This window comes from Mytilus californianus, unplaced genomic scaffold (assembly GCF_021869535.1).
Source record: "Mytilus californianus isolate M0D057914Y unplaced genomic scaffold, xbMytCali1.0.p SCAF_7, whole genome shotgun sequence".
Lineage (NCBI taxonomy): Eukaryota > Metazoa > Mollusca > Bivalvia > Mytilida > Mytilidae > Mytilus > Mytilus californianus.
In genome coordinates this window covers 72,727,798-72,739,829 of record NW_026262723.1, presented here as the reverse complement: position 1 = coordinate 72,739,829, position 12,032 = coordinate 72,727,798, and positions in this window count along the sequence as shown.

Here is a 12,032-nt window from a genome sequence, read left to right as displayed (position 1 = left end):
AATTTGAATGATGAGTCATTCATAGACTCTAGATATCCAAGTTTAATCATCCTACACGATTTAATGAGAGACGCCACCAATAGTAAGGATGTTTGTGAACTCTTCGTGGAGGGCAGCCATCACAGGAACCTAAGTGTAGCTTGTATAATGCAGAATGCGTTCTCGAAGGGAAAGGAGAGTCGAACCATGAGCATCAATAGCCAGTATATAGTCCTTTTCAAAAACCCGCGTGATCAAGTTGGGCCAGCCATATTTGCTAGACAGATGTATCCTAATAATCCAAAGAAATTCATGAATAAGTACAAAGAGGGGACACAACGACCGTATGGGAGCCTATTCATTGATCTGAAACAGAATACACCAGAAGACGACAGACTAAAAATTAATATATTCGAAAATAAGAACATGATTGGTGGAGGTGTTTCAGAAGAGTATATTAGCAGAAAAGAACTAGAACCACCTCAGTTTGAAGAACATTTCAAAGTGAGCAGACGTATTTACCAGACGAGAGAAAAATCATGCCTTCATGTGATGATTGTGGTGTAGTCTTTGAAAGCGTCCCTGATTTAGCTAGACACATGAATAGGTGGTGCCCGGAAAATAATGATTTAAAAAGAAAAAGGGAAAAAGAGGATGAAGACATTCCCTTCAAGAAGTCTCATTTAGACGAAATTGATATAGAAGATGGAGAAGATGTGGCTTTTATAAAATTAGCTGAACTTGCCAGAGAGGCAAATGAAGATATATGGAAAGAACAAGTTGATAAATACATGGATGGTAACATGAATGAAGACCATGCAAGACGTAAGGCCAATCGCAAACTAAAAGACGAGGATATGGATCAGTTTTTGTCCAGATATAGTAGTTTGGTTCAGTATCTACTACAACTACAAAATGGTAAATTGCACGGCAAAGTCATGAAAAAGATCACAGAACTGTTTAACGATGACATGGACTACGAGAAAGCCATTAAAGTAGCCATCAGGAAATATAAACTTTTGTTGGAAAGCTATCTAGATGAAGCTATTGATAACGAAACAAATGATGATGGTTCTGAAAGCACAGATAGTAGTGATGATGATGAAGAGGAGGAGGAGGAGGAGGATGTAGACGATGAAAGCTCAACTGTATAAATATGAGAACGTTTTACTCTGTATGTCATTCTATATTCATCATTCCATGTGTAAAGATGGCCTCTTGGGAAAAGTACTTGAGAAATATTTATTACAATCCAGCTAACCCAGCGAGTTTTGCAGGGCCTGATAAACTTTACAGATTTGTTCGAACAGATGGAAAATTCGTTCTCAGTAAATATAGAATACGAAAATGGCTACAACGACAGGAGCCATACAGCTTGCAAAGACCATTAAAACGGTCGTTTAAGCGGAACAGATTTATCGTTATTGGAATAGACGATCAATGGGATATCGATTTAATGGACATGTCTTAATTTTCGAAATTTAACAGTGGATTCAATTTCATATTGGTGGTGATTGATATATTCTCCAAATATGTATGGCTAAGGCCTCTAAAGGATAAGAAAGGTGAATCCGTTGTGAATGCTTTGAAACATGTTTTATCACAAGGAAGATCACCAAACAGAATAAGAACAGATAAAGGACAAGAATTCAGATCACGATTAGTAGAATCTCTCCTTAAACAGAGAAATATTCAACATCTATTTGCACAAAATACGGAAATCAAAGCTAATTACGTTGAAAGAGTGATCAAAACTATTAAATCAAAAATCATGAGATTTATCACCAGTAAGAAATCTTATGATTATGTGGGTAACTTGCAGAATTTTGCTAACAGCTACAACAAGACCTTCCATAGAACGATTGGCATGGCACCAGATAAAGTCACCCTATCTAAAGAGACAAACCTGTGGTGGAAAATGTATTGGCCAAAAAGATTACAACCTAAGACAAAGAATGTACGAAAACCTTTCCGTTTCAAAATCGGTGATAAAGTTCGGATTACATACATAAGAAATACTTTTTACCAGGGAATACGATGAGAAATGGAGCGGAGAGATATTTAGAATATCTCAAAGAATATTACGTGGTGGGCTTCCAGTTTATCGACTTATTGATTTTCAAGACGAAGAAATTTCAGGAACTTTCTACCAATCAGAAGTGCAGAAAGTGGATGTTCGGGAAGATGATATATGGAAAGTTGAAAACATCCTCAAAACAAAAGGCAAAGGACCCAACAAGCAATATTATGTTAAATGGTTACACTGGCCAAAGAAATTCAACTCTTGGATTAAAGCTCGCGATTTATCTGATATTTGAGAGAGTTAACTCTCCCGGAAAGACTAACTTCAAGTCTCGACAGTTTACACCCCTGCACGAAATATAGCATACTGTTGGCCCTTTCGTGAGGTTAGAGATACTGTTGAGTGATATGCAACTCTCTATTTCTTTTTATCTCGATGTATAAAATAATTACAGATAATTTTATTCTTTATATATATTGTAAAGACAACATGTGGATGGCTCCGCGACCCATGTCTGTCTGAATTGACGCGGATATTAAATATTGTACAAATTATTGTTGTTATCATTACTAGTGTGGTACCGAGAAGCAGAAACTTAAAAAAATAAATAAAATAGGAATACAATCACACAAAAGGAGAATCATATTGGATAATTCCTTGCTCATATTTGTATGGATTAAACCTTGAATCGATACACACAAACACACACACACAAACATACACAAACACTAACAATGATAAACACCGGTGCATCGTTTATCAATAAAACCTATTGAAAGTTAAAACACGCTATCGATATTGATTGAACAATTATATTATAAAATTCGAGATTAAATACCTTTCAAAATTTCACCCCAGAAATAGTTAGATGTAAAATACTATTTTGTTCCATTAATGTAACGATTTACTTATATTAAAAAGACACGTCTAAACATGTTAAAGGTCACTATACGTACAATAACGACAAGTTAAAACACGCTTTCAATATTGATTTAACGATTATATTATTTATATAATAACGTGTACGTCTTATTCTTCACAGTCGTAGGTGAATAGATATATAAATAAACAAATATATATTTGATACACACTTAGATGGGTTTACCTGTATATCTATTAATAGACTGGAGATTTTCATATATCAAATTAAAATAAAAATAAAAATCATATACTTATGCATAATTAACACAAACGTAATTAGTAACACTTTAAAATGACCTTATCCAAAGAAATTAATTAATTAATTTAATAAGTGTCATAATAGGTGATTATGACGTCAGAGGGTATCCTCACTGGGTATCCTCATGGGTATCCTCTCCCATAGGTTTAACATTAGACGAAGTGGCCCAGAACTCTGGTTTTCTCCACTACTCCCTTTGGTGACCCCACAGTTTAAATGTCTATAATAAATACGTCGTGAGTTGTGGGCGTTACAGACGAACGTTCACCTAATCTGACCCAGTCAATCGGATATTTTAGCGCGCCAATCAATGGTCTCGGCTACACTGTTTTACACATGATTCTATATAGACGTCTGTTAAGTAGAGGCGGGAAGATTGAGAGGTTGGCATATTATACAGACGTCTGTTTAATAGAGACGGGAAGATTGAGAGCTTGGCATATTATATAGACGTCTGTTTAATAGAGGCGGGAAGATTGAGAGCTTGGCATATTATATAGACGTCTGTTTGATAGAGGCGGGATGATTGAGAGCTTGGCATATTATATAGACGTCTGTTTAATAGAAGCGGGAAGATTCAGAGCTTGGCATATTATATAGACGTCTTTTTAATAGAGGCGGGATGATTCAGACATATTATGATTCAGAGCTTGACATATTATATAGACGTCTGTTTAATAGAGGTGGGATGATTTGGAGCTTGTCATATTATATAGACGTCTGTTTAATAGACGCGGGATGATTTAGAGCTTTCCATATTATATAGACGTCTGTTTAATAGAGGCGGGAAGATTGAGAGCTTGGCATATTATATAGACGTCTGTTTAATAGAGGCGGGATGATTTAGAGCTTGTCATATTATATAGACGTATGTTTAAAAGAGGCGGGATGATTCAGAGCTTGGCATATTATATAGACGTCTGTTTAAAAAAGGCGGGATGATTTAGAGCTTGGCATATTATATAGACGTCTGTTTATTATTATTAAATGATGTATGATGTCCTTAAAATGTTCTTTTGTTGTTTTGTCGTTAGGTTTCTGTCTCATTGACGTTTACAGCAAAACTATTTTTATTTATATCTATGATAGTTCATGATTTCCTCCAGTTAACGATGTAGAAGTATATTCCCTGCCATTGGTATCGACTGCGAGGCGATTAGGGAGAAAATTGGATAGACAAAATTAAATTTTAAAATTTACTCCATTAAACATACAATACCCTCCACATATTAAATGATGTCATTTGTTTCGTATAAATCTGAATACTCATGAAGTGATTCTGTACGTTGCGTTTTATAAGGGTTTTCATAGTCTTTCTTGTCAGATTTGTCCTGAATATCTTCGTTATCGTAGGAAGATGACGACCCTTTAAATGTATTACTGTTTTAAGAATTAACATTCTGCATGTTTATGTTTTTTGTTGAGTACTAGTATTCAGTATAGAATATGGACGAATGACCGTTTGTGGTTGCAAGTCTGTGTAGCTTGCCAGTTCTCCATTAGAAGGCCTTATTGGTGATGATTTTGTGTTGCGCACTGTACATGACGAATTTGTTTGATTTTCTCCATTTTCCATAATACCTTCACAATGTAATCTGAAAAAAAAACACATCATGTACATGTAGTAGATGAAATAATATTTATATTAAATTAAGAGATATTATGGGAATTTGCCTTTTAAATTTACTTGAAGTCAATGCTTTGTAGAAGTAGAAACCCTAAGAGTTGACTGAGGTATAGACATATGGTAATCCCTGATCTTCTCCCGTTCCGCCAGTAAAACCCTTTTTAAAGTGGGGTGACCGTTTTGCTCAGCTGGATGTATAAATTCACAACCACGTCCGGTCGGAATTGGGACGTTGAATTTGGTTGATCCTATAGTTACATGCTCTCTGCATAAAAAGAACTCCAGCCCTTCATCCTGGTCATTTCATCATGCAGAACCTACCTATTGAATTAATTGTTATTTGTTCTCGTCCTGAATATGCATGAAATAATTGCCACTGGACGTTAAGCAAGCAAAACTAAATCAATCAATAGAAGTTGATAATCATAACAATAAATGTACTAAAAGTGGCGTTAGAAATAGATCGGTGGTGGTCTTCCATCATCTTAGATTGTAAAATAGCAGAAAACAATCGATCTTTTAATGAACTGTGCAAGTTTTAAGAGAGGTTTGTAATTCTTTTAAAATCTGTTCACGTAAATGAAGAAAATGATGCGTTTTACATGTATCTTATTTTTATGACTGTTAATTTTCGAAAATACAGATAATTTTTTGTTTGATTCAATTGTTTATTCAACTTCGCCATATAAGGAGATGTAACTCAGATAAAGTTACTTTTATAAAGGAATGTGTAGCGAATTTACCTATATTGTTTTGTAGCATGGAAAAGAACTCCATAACCCCCATTTTTCTTTTTATTTTGTAAATGAACATTAAAAGAGCCATCTTTGCATATTTTATCTAAAAATTATATTGTTTAGTTTTCTTTTTATCACACAAAATTGGGTTTTCCATGTAAAATTTATACAAAATCTGACAATTGTGCATAACTTGTAGCTTGAAAATAAGCAAATATTATTAACGATATTTTGGCAACAAAAACAACTCTATTGATTTTGATTAAGAATGCATATATCATTCAAAAGCAAATGTCCTTATACCATGATCAGCATGTTAAAATTCTTCGAATAAAAGGTAAAAAACTTAATACGAACTAAGCCTTGACACTGTGATTTAGAATGATACGAGTTGTTTTTAGCTAGAAACAAAAATCAGACCGTAATCTGTTTGTACACAAAACTAAAATACATATCAAAGCCACTCCTCCGATAACACCAATGGCAATTGCTGCAATATAACATATCAAAATGTTGTTATAGACTTTTTAATTTGTAAAATTACCCTATAAAAATATTGTTTTTGGAGAACCCATTATAAGAGCATATAAACCAACCTTAAACAGATATTATATTGCAGGGAATTATTGATAAAAGTTATAATCATATTGTTGTTATTGTATCAATACGTCTGTAACTTTAGAGGAAACAACATATATTCCCTCATTTGTTATTTGATATTTTAGGAAAGACTAAAATGTTTCCTTTTAATATTTTTGGCATTGAAATGTGAAGTTCGTTCTGGGCATTGCATGTGAATTGCTCAATGTGTGTGTGGATTTTACAAAAAATTAATTATGTCAGCCCGAACGAATTTCGGGTGAAATATTGCTTTTCCTATTTCTTTTTCCTTATTATAATGTCACCCCGAATGAATGTCTGGTGACACATTGCTTTTTCTCTATTTATTTTTCACTATTATTAATTTTCTTCCACCTACCGGATTACCGAACCAATGTATATGAAACATCAGCATAATGAGAAGCATCATTCTATCATACAAGTGAGAGGTTAAGCTAGCTGTAAAACCAGGTTTAATCCACCATTTTCTATGTAAGTAAATGCCTGTACCAAGCCAGGAATATAACAGTTGTTTTCCTTTCGTTTGATGTGTTTGAGCTTTTGATTTTGTCATTTGATTAGGGACTTTCCGTTTTGAATTTTCCTTGGAGTTTGGTATTTTCGTTATTTTACTTTTTAGATGTGCAGTTAGACTTTGGAATTTTTAAAATGGCCGCCGTTACCATGGAAACAGCAAAAATGTAAAAAAAAATGTTTTTAATGAGTATGCCTGCACTAAAAATCATACAAGGTAGGTGTTCCCCTATATACATGATTTGCATGATTTGGGGGTACCGGTGGAACTACATGGCAGCGGCTTTTCCCGGGATATGTTTAACATAGAACTCTATGGAAAAACAAATAAGAAGCATTTTCTTATTGACAATTAGATCAAACTTACAGGATATTATGGATATATGGATATATTGTCTTTAATGTATTAGTGTGGAATTAGTTTTCAAAATTTTAGGAAATAGCGATCGTTACCATGGAAACAGAAACAATATCCATAAATATTAAAGTATTCCAAAAGTAATGAAACTTTACAGAAATGTTAACTGGCATGTGTAGATGTGGCATTTGACTTTGGAATTTCCAAAATGGCCACCGTTGCCATGAAAACTGCAAAAATGTGAAAAAAAATTGTAATACTTCAAACTAAATGAAATATTACCGAGATGTTAACTGACATGTGAAAATGTGGCAATTGTAGTTCTAGTTATGTCACCCTGAACGAATGTCGGGTGACATATTTGTTTTCCTCCATTTCTTTAAAATTATTATTTTACCTTTTTTTTGTCCGGATCATTTCTTGGATTTTAGTGGAACAATCTTAATGAATAGTTATCATAATGAGGATCACCATATGTAGATTTGTTTTTTTGTTTTGTTGTTGATGGCTAACTTGAGTATACCAGAACTAAAAATCGTGAAATTTTCATACAACGTAGGTGTCCACTAAATACAGGTTTTGAAAGATTTTTAGAATCATCGAAAGTATTTAATTGCCATGGAAACTGGGGAAATGTTTCACATTATAACCCTATGGAATAAACATTAAAGTGTAATTTTCTCACAGAACAAATCTAGTGAAACTTTAATGGTATGTTCCCTGTCATGTGCCAATGTGGCATCTGACTTTGGAATTTGGAAATGGTCACCATGGAAACAGCAAAAATGTCAAATATTTCAAAATGCTCTAAACTTAATGAAACTTTACAGAAAAGTTAACGGGCATATGTTAACGGGGTATGTTTGACTTTTGAATTTCCAAAATGGCAGCCGTTGCCATAGAAAATGTGAAAAGCTTCAAAATGCTTCAAACTCAATGAAACTTTACAAAGATGTTGACTGGTATATGTAAAGTTGCTATTTGACTTTATTATTTTTAAAGTGTCTGCCGTATCATTGGAAACAGTAAAATCTTTCAGAAAATTAACAGAAATATATGTTATCGTACTGTAACGAAAACCGAGCGACTGGGCCTAAGCATTAAATTATAAATGTTTATCCCTTAGTGCGTTGCTATAAAAATGTGTTTTGTTAGAATGTACGAGTATATAAGAAATAAAAGTTATAACTGGTGACCCTTCTTTGATAGCGTGGTACTCTGGTATCGTCGTACTATGTGGTACTCTGGTATTCTGAATACACACTGGTAAGGTTAGTTCCTCTGGTAAGGTAACTGATGACTCGGATATAAAAGGGTAGATTGGAGTATAGGTTTTTGTATGGTAACTCTCGATGTTTGTAAGAATAACAGACTCGTTGAATAAAAATCAACTTGTATTAACTTTAAGATGCATTAAATATCAACAATACATATAAATATTAAATAACTTAACAGTATTCTAGTCTATCAGATAAATACTTTATTAACCTTCTATCGTAAATTAAAGAAAATGGATAGCGGAAAAATATGATACCCTGAAAGTTTACTAATTGTAGTTTGGTAATCGGCAAATGGTAAATCAAATTCAATGCCAAAAGATAAAGTTTCTCTCGAGAAGTAATTCTCTAAATGCAACTTGGAAAGGAATTTTAAAACAAACCCACATTATACGGACGTAGTCTCCTCGGACATTGTAATGGTGTTGGCTGTCTGTTTACTACTTGGTCTGGTACATGGTATCTGTACGTATATCAAAATCGCTTGGACTTTACGTGTGTTAGTTGCCCAGGGTAAAATTGTGCTGAAGACTTATCTGTATTCTCCGCCGTATTTATACTTAGGTAAACCAATTTACCGATTTGGTTTACCGTTTACCATTTTGGTTTACCATTTACCATTTCAGAAAATACCTGAATTACCAAAACCGGAACTGACGTCATTGTACGTCAATTGAAATAAACAATTCAGAAGTTTTCCGAATGTAAAAACATAGGCAAGAATAATAAAAAGTTTTAGAGTTAACAATGTTTAAACATAGTTATACAAGAAATATATAATAAGAAAAGTCAATTATCAGTAAGATTTAAACAACGTCATCACACAATTTTAGGGGAAACAAGTTCCATTTCAGGGGACCCGCATTTCGTTACACTCTCCCCACCTTTGAAAAATAATGTTTGTCCCCAAACATGAATAGGCATTTCCTAAAATTTAAAACAAGTTCTTCAATATCATTCATCAAAATATTCTATAACATACATATTCAACATTATAAAACAATATTTAATCAAATATAATTAATCTTTGGAATGTTCATTGTTCATATACGTCTTCACGCAAAGCTTGTTTTCCGCACTGTTCTTTATGATGCTTTAGTCTTGTAAATGTTCATATAGCACCAACATCGCTTCTTCTCATAACGATTGTTCATAAAACACAAGTTATGTTTATTTTGACGAATGTTTATAGAGCACCATCAAATCTTCTCGGCAGGACGAATGTTCATAAAACACACTTAATTTCTGTGTGCATATAATGACGAATGTTTATAAAGCACCAACACATCTTCTTCGCATGATGAATTTTCTTTATTCGGAACTAATTCTGTGTATTTTGACAAATGTTTATAGAGCACCATCAAATATTCTCAGCGGGACGAATGTTCATAAAACACTATTGTACAATTGAATTTCCTGAAAATAAGTTACATATTTAAACAATCAATAAATGTAAGCAATATTAATAAAAATCTGAAATAAATCAAACGTCAATTTAAAAAAAATACTCTTTCCCTTATACAATATACATGGACTTTTATCTTTAAAAATCAAACTCAATAATCTTTGGTACAAGTATATCTATATCTGCAACAATTATACGATGATACACAATTCTATTATCCGACTGCGTTGGTAATTCAGCAGTCCCCATTGGCATAACTACACTTCCATTAGCCATGCGTAAACCAATACGTGCATTGGACAACACTGGCTTTACACTCTTGGACATGATATTATACATGGATGAGTTAAGGACACTAACAGTGGACCCGGTATCAATCAAACAATTCAATTTCATGTCATAACACTGACAATTACAAAATGTACATAATATATACTTTCAGAATATATTTATCTGATTCAATTTCTCAAAATTATTGGATTCTTCAAAATCATATTTAGTTTCGGCTGAAACTTGGTCCTCAGTTTAAGCCACTAATAGTTTCCCCGACCAGTCATTTGGTCTGCCACTTTTCTTGGAATTAAGTTGTTAGTTCTGCTACCTTCGAACCTTTGGGATCGGTTATACAATAGGGGACATTCCCTTTTCAAATGACCGGAATCCCCACAATGGTAACAAGAAAAAGTTTTCTGATTTATTTTATTATTTTCTATTTTTGCAAGACGACCTGAAATGTCATCAACTTGTTCAGACAAATAAATTTCCCTATTCAGATCAAAATTATTATTTTCATTTACAGCACAAACAAGCTTAGTGCCGTGTTTACGTCTGCTATTTTGGAAGGCATCATATTCAAGAGCTGCTTGAATAGCGTTATTAATACTTTTTGCTTTGGCCTGGAATATAGCCCATTCCATGTCAAGATCATTTAGGGAATCAATAAAACAATCGCATGCTAATTGTTCTTTAATCTCTATCGGAGCTGATGGATACGCTAATCTTACTAGACGTCTTATGTCTTGGCCTAACACGGATATTTGTTCCGTGCGTCCGCGTATTTTACTTTTCATTTGCGCACTGTACATTTCTGCTTGATTTTCTGGTTGAAAACGAGACGCTAAGGCGGCTGTCAGTTGTATAAAATTGGTCCGCATCTCTGGTCTAAAATCGGTTAAAATACTTTTGACGGTACCTCTTAAGCTAGTAGCTAGTTCTAAAGCTTTCTCTATGTCAGACCATTTGTTAATTGCTGCAATTAATTCAAACTGAACTAAACAGTCTTCCCAATTACTTTCACCATCATAAAGTGCTGGTTTTTTTTTTGTAATATTTTGTATTTTGTAAGTTTATATCATAATCACGCTCAAAATTTGGTTCATTGCTAATGCCAGCATATTTTATATTACTGGTCATTTCATCAGTACGGTGTTCATGGTCGGTCCCGTTAACCCCACTCTGAATCGTCAGCGGGACGTCAAAGGTAATGCTTGGTACGTTGCCCCCTGATTATGGAGTACGCCCCGGTCCAAAGTTCTAGGTAAATCTCCCGAATCCCATCTACCCCGTCGGGCATCGGATTCACAAGACGTCAAGACTCGTCTTGTATTCCCGGAGTTTCCCTCAGCAGTATCCATTGCTTTCTGACTCCAAAACCCATACCTAGACCCTCTGGCAGCATGGTCCAAAAGAGTCCATGGCTCTTCACCAAAATTCTGTTTTACTGTACGCGCTGCATTTTTTTCCAAATGCACAACCGTTGCCCTATTTGAAACTTCCGGGTTTTTCGCTTGGTCAATGGCCACTTTCCTTGATGGTGATAGATCCCCTGACAATGGCCTATTGTCAGCATGATGTATACCATCCTTTTCGTATCTATTCGTATTCTCTTGTGAGGGCCATTGATCTTTGTTCACTCTTATGCCAATCTCTCCGGTCGGCGTCAGATCATGGAAAATTTCACAGAGATCGGGGGAGCACTGGTCTACCCTGGGCAGTAAATCTAGGTGTTTCAAATTTATTTTCAGCGCTATCCATTTTACTTATATTTATTTATGCCTTATCTTGAATATAATTACACTTATTGTAAGAATATAAAAATGTAGGTACGTGCCTCCGCTGCCACCACTGTAACGAAAACCGAGCGACCGGGCCTAAGTATTAAACTATAAATGTTTATCCCTTAGTGCGTTGCTATAAAAATGTGTTCAAATTGTTAGAATGTACGAGTATATAAGAAATAAAAGTTATAACTGGTGACCCTTCTTTGGTAGCGTGCATGGTACTCTGGTATCGTGGTACTATGTGGTACTCTG